Here is a 6,246-nt window from a genome sequence, read left to right on the forward strand (position 1 = left end):
TTAACCTTTGGCATTTTAATTATGATGTGCCTTAGTGTGAATCTCTATGGGTTCATCTTGTTTGGGACTCTCTGCACTTCCTGGACTTGTATGTCTATTTCCTTCACCTTATTAGGCAAGTTTTTTGTCATTATTTTTTTATGCAGGTTTTCAAATCCTTGCTTTCTCTTTCCTCCTTCTGGCACCCCCATGATATGAGTGTTGGTACACTTGAAGTTGTCCCAGAAGCTCCTTAGAATACCCTCACTTTTTGGATTCTTTTTGCTGTTCTAATTGGGTATTTTCTGCCTCTTTATCTTTCAAATCTCTGATTTGATTCTCTGTTTCATCTTATTCCACTGTTGATTCCCTGTAATATAGTCTTCATTTAAGTGAGTATATTCATTTCTTCTTTAAATTTTTAAAAATTTATTAATTTGAGAGAGAGAGAGAGAGATTTGTCATTCCACTTATTTATGCATTCATTGGTTGATTCTTGTTTATGCCCTGACTCAGGATCGAACCCACAACCTTGTGTATCAGGACAATGCTTTAAACAACTAAGCTACTTGGCTGGGGTATATTCATTTCTGATTTGTTCTTTTTTATATTTTCTAACTCTTTGTTGAAGTTCTCACTGAGATCACTGAGCATCCTTGTAACCAGTGTTTTGAACTCTGTATCTAGTAGATTGCTTGTCTCCATTTTGTTTAGTTCTTTTTCTGGAGTTTTGTTCTTTTGTTTCATTTGGGATACATTTCTTTGTCTTCTCATTTTGGCTGCTTACCTGTATTTGTTTCTATGTATTAGGTAGAGCTGCTATGTCTCTGGGCTTGGTAGAGTGGCCTTATGTAGTAGGTGTCCTGTGGTGTCTAATCACACAGCTTCCCTGGTCCCCCAAGCAGGGCACTTTGGGTGCAACCCCATGTGGGCTGTATACACTTTCCTATTATAGTTGAGCCTTTATTGCTGTTGGCATCTCAATGGGAGGGATTTACTCCCAGTCCAGTTGGCTGCGAGGACTGGCTGCAAGCACTGTGGAGGATCTCCTGTGCATGGAACCTCACAGAGCAGCACTTACTTAAGTGGGGCTCTTGTGCTTGCTGAGTCTTTCCTTTGATTGCGTCCCTTTTGGGGAAGGTTGGGTGGTGCTTCAATGATCTGAAGCTGTCCACCAGGTGTGCTGGCTCTGGGGTCTCTCAGGAGGTGCAGACCAAGGTTGGACACCACATGTGTCTTGCCTGGGGCTACCTGGCATAAGTTACAGAGTAATCTGCAGATGGATGCTCCTTGTGCTGGGCTTGGAGGTGCCCAGGGGAGGCCAAACTGTAAAATAAGGCCAGTGTCACTAATGCCAGGCCTGGGGCCACTTAGTGACACGTGCTGGGCAAGTTGAGGACAGATGCTTCCTGTTACAGGGATTTTAAGAAAGTCTGAAGTATGAGTCAAGACAGGCCATTTGTATGGAAATAGCCTGGGTGGGCCTACAAACAGGAGGGGTGGGGTCTCAAGGAAATCACCAGGGCAGGACTAACTATCCAAGCCAGGTTGATGGAGTCTCAGATATTGTGCCTGCCTGCTGCCTCTGTGCAGGGAGGGCTCAGCAAATGAACAGTGGCCTCTGCCAACACTTCTGTCTGGGAGACCGCTGCCCCACCAGCCCTCGCCCTGATGCCAGACATTGTGTTCCTCCGCATATATCCATGGTGCTTTTTGAGCTGCAACCCCAACGCTGGAGCATAGAGGGAGTGAGTCTGAGTGAGTCCCTGTGTGGGCCGTTTAAGAGGAACTGCCTGGTACCCTAGAAACCTCCATCTCACTCAGCCTCAATCCCTTCTGGTTTTTATACCCAGAAGTTGGGGACTTCTCTTCCAAGCACTGGAACCTGGGCTTGAAGTCCTGGCATGTGCCTGGGACCCCTCACTCCTCAGGAGGGAGAGACTTCCAAAGCCAAGATATCTCTCCCGATTTTTACCTGCCACACGTTGGTGTGGGACCTGGCTATTCTGCATCCCTGCCCCTCCTACCAGTCTCCACGTGGCTTCTCCTGTATGTCCTTAGTTGTAGGACTTCTGTTCAGCTACTTTTCAGGCAGTTGTGAATGATGGTTGTTCTATAGTTTAGCTGTAATTTTGATGAGGTTGTGGGAAGATTCAAGCATGGCGTTTACCTGCACGACCATCCTGACTGGAACCACTAAAGCATCTGTAAGTGTTCACGGCATCCGGACTTAGGAAGTGCTTTATTACAACCCCAAAGAGAAGTCAGAGGCACTGAGGCAACTGTGGAGCTAATAACGAAGTCTCCATGATTTTGTGCAAGGCATTTTAACCTTTTCTCTGTCATTAAATTGGAATCTAAAAGATAAGTCCTTGGCAAAAGAATAAATAACTGTGATGAAGGCATGCTGTGCCTGGCACCACTGTTGGGGTGGGCACTCCAAGCTGGCTGGACTCTCTCCCCTGATTCACTCCCCCTTTTGGGAAACCTGTTTTGTCCTACCCCAGTCAGCCCTTGCTGTCTTCCAAAAGGCTCCCCACACAACCTGGATGGGCTCTGAACTAACAGCCTTGCTGCTCCAGCCCTGGCCGGGGAGCTCAGTGGGTTGGAGCATCATCTTGTGCACAAACATGTTATAGGTTCGATCCCCAGTCAAGGCACATTCCTAGGGAGTGGGTTCAGTCCTGGTTGGGGTGCGTACAGGAGGTGCCTGATCGATGTTTCTCTCTCACACAGGTGTTTCTCTCTTTCTCTCTCTTCCTTCTTCTCTTTCTAAAATTCAATAAACATATCCTTGAATGAGGATTAAAAGAAATAAAAATGAAAAAATTAAAAAAAAAAATGAAAGCCTTGCTGCTCCAAGCCAATCTGAGGTCCAGCAGCATTCACAGGACCAAAGAGTAGGTTTGAAATGTAGAAGCTCAGGTCGACCCCTGAGCCTTTGGAATCTGAATCTGCAGTTAACTAGGTCCATGGGGGACTGTGGGCACACCATGGCGTGAGAAGCCCTGCATAGACCACACCTGAATGAGGATGAACCCAGGGTGCCTGCAGCTGCTGAAGTGGGAACCCCCTTACACTGTGTCTGTTATTTTAGTATGTGTTTTCCATGAGTGGAAAGACTTGGAGGGGTGATAAAAAATCAGGCAGAGCTCGATCAATACATATAGTTCAATTTGTATTCTCCTTCAAGGTAAAAAGCAAAACAAAAAACGTTGGTAAGATTGCCACTCAGTGAGCAAGTGTTACATTTAAAACACTCACTTCTCAGGGCTGCTGTACAAAGAACTACGGACTGGGTGACAACAGAAATTTATTCTCTTGTTCTGGAGGCTGGAAGTCTGGACTCCAGGTGTAGACACCCTTTGAGACTCTGGGGAGAGCCCTTCCCTGCTCTCCCTGGCTGCTGCGGCTGCTGGCAGTGCTGGGTGTGCAGCTGCCGTGCTGCAGTCTCTGTCTCGGCTGGCACATGGCTCTCTCCCGGGGTGTCTGCCTCTTCACGCGCTGTTTTCTTCTTCTTGTAGGGGAACCAGTCATATTGGATTAAGCCTCCTCTCCCCCAACTCCAGAATGACCTCACCTGCACCGATGTTATCTCCAAATAAGGTCACATTCTGCTAGACCCTGGGATCCCAAGATGAAGAAGACAGGTCCTGTGGTGGGGGTCTGGGTCAGGGAAAGCAGGCAGGGCAGCAGAAAGGCCTCACAGGGGGTCTTTCCGCCCAGACTACAGGCTACTCCCTACTTTCATTTTGATTCCGTGGCCCTGGAATCTGTATTTGTAAAAAGCCCCAGCTCCTTCTGATGCAGACACAGCCTCACCTGCAACCACCTCCATCAGCACCAGGAGCCCTCGGACATCCCCATCCCTCTCAGCCTTCGCCCACACCCTGCCTAGCCCTCAAGTGTGCTTGCGGACAGACAGTGGGGGGCGTGGGAGACACTAGCCATGGAGAAAGCAATCAGGAGTTTGTTGTCAGGGCGCAGTGACAGGTGGCAAGGCTCTTAACGATGGCATGATGGAGGCGTTTTTATTTGCGAAGTTTGTACACTAAGTTCAAGCTTTTCAAAGTAGAGATGGTTTATTCACTCCTCAAATATTTTATTGCCAAGGATGTGCAAGACACTGTATTCAGTGCTTTGGGATTTGGGGGCTTTGCTATTGGGGGAAAAAAAAGTCAAACTAAATAAATTTAGGAAGTTAATATAAGATTACAATTAAAAAATTTTTATTTTGCCTATTGTGGACATTTAAAAATTGACATCATAAAAGCAAGGACTTAAATTATTGTATTTTAAGTGCGTAGTTATGTTTGAATGGGGAAGACCAAAGGGTGTCAAGGATAACAATGACAAGTAAACGTCCCCCCCACGAGGCAACCACTATTACTCGAGAAAAGCCGTTTACCACTGAAGAAATAGGGCATAATGTTAGAGAAAAAGAGAGCTTTTTCCAAAAAAGGAACAGTTGGGAAAACAATGTGTGGACATGTTTTTCCTTCCTTTATTCATCCATTTCTACTTTACAAGTACTGTTTACACTCCTTTTATGAATAAGGTATTGTTCTAAGTTTGGAAGACACACCAGAGAACAAAACAGTGAAAATACCATTCCCTGACCTCTTGAACTTCACATTCTTGTGGGAAGTAAATCTGAAATTGGGACCTAGAAACCCAAGTCGATGAATTGGGAAAAGCCAACAGAAACTAATGGAAGAGGATGCCTCAGTGGCCAACTGTCTCCTGGGTGTACTCCGGCACATGGGGTGCAAAGCTGGGCAGGGGGTCGGAAAGAGCCCACCTGCCTTGCCCAGGATTGGGCAGAGGCTAGGCTAGTAAAACTAATTTTTTCATTTTTGATGTTTTATTGTTTTTGCTATTATAGATGTCCCATTTTTTTCCTCTTTAGTGCCCCTCCACCCAACCTGCTCCCCACTTCCATGGTCAACCCCCTCACCATTGTCTACGTCCATGAGTCCTTCGTGCCTGTTCTTTCACTAATCCCTTCAGCTCCTTCAATCAGTTTCTCCCCACCCCCCTTCAGCTGTCAGTCTGTTCCATGATCCCCTGCCTCTGGCTCTATTTTGCTCATTTATTTTGCTAATTAGATTTCTCTTAGAAGTGCGATCATGTGATATGCCTTTCACTGACTGCCTTATTTCACTTAGCATAGTAGTCTCCAGTTCCATCCATGCTGTCGCAAAAGGTAGTAAAACTAATTGAAGTTCTTCATGGGTGGGTCTGAACAGAACTTGGGAAGTAGAGTCTAACTGCAGAATTTGGTCCAGGTGTGGGTAAAAATGCAAGAGAGGTGAGGTGGGGTGGGGGTGGGGGTATATATTAAGGAGCAGAAAGCATAGTAATTTTTAATTTTTAAACATATTTTTAAAGATGTTATTTATTCATTTTTAGAGAGGAGAAGGGAGGGAGAAAGAGAGGCAGAGAAACATCAATGTGTGGTTGCCTCTTGCACACCTCATGCTGGGGGCCTGGGCTGCAACTCAGGCATGTGCCCTGACTGGGAATCGAACCAGCAACGCTTTGGTTCATAGGCCAGCACTCAATCCACTGAGCCACACCAGCCAGGGCTAATTTTTAAGTTTTTGATGGGATTTCTGTTCATACAAAAGCCCCACCAAAATACGTCTGCCATTTTTCTGCCTTTCTTCTCCTCTCTTCAAGAATCTGGGCCTCTGAACCCAAGTAGCAATGAGCTGCGATAAGTTCCTGGAGCTCTGCCATGGACCTCCAATCAGGGGATCTGGTGGGAAGCATGAACCTCGTTTTTTATACTTTTTTTTTAATAGACTTTTTAGAAAGCAGCTTTATGTTTATAGAAGTTTCCATATACACCCTCAGCCATGCCTAGTTCCTCTATTATTAATATCTTGTATGTGTGGTCATTTTTCACAACTGGTAAGTGCATATTTGATACATTATTATTAATTATAAGTCCATAGTTTATATTAGTGTTTGCTCTTTGTAGTATGCATTCTATGGGTTTTTGATAAATTTGTACCCACCATGATAGTATTATACAGAACAAATTCACTGCCTTAAAATTCCTCTGTGCTCTGCCTGTTCACCCCTCCCCTCTCTGAACCCCTGGCAACCACCGATCTTTTTACCATCTCCATAGTTTTTGCCTTTTCCAGAATGTCATACACTTGGAAACAGTCGGCATATAGCTCTTCAGGTTGCCTTCGTTCACTGAGCAATCTGCTTTGAAGGTTCCTTCATGTCCTTTTGTGCTTAATAGCTCACTTT

This window comes from Desmodus rotundus, chromosome 8, assembly GCF_022682495.2.
Source record: "Desmodus rotundus isolate HL8 chromosome 8, HLdesRot8A.1, whole genome shotgun sequence".
In the NCBI taxonomy this organism is placed as follows: Eukaryota; Metazoa; Chordata; class Mammalia; order Chiroptera; family Phyllostomidae; genus Desmodus; species Desmodus rotundus.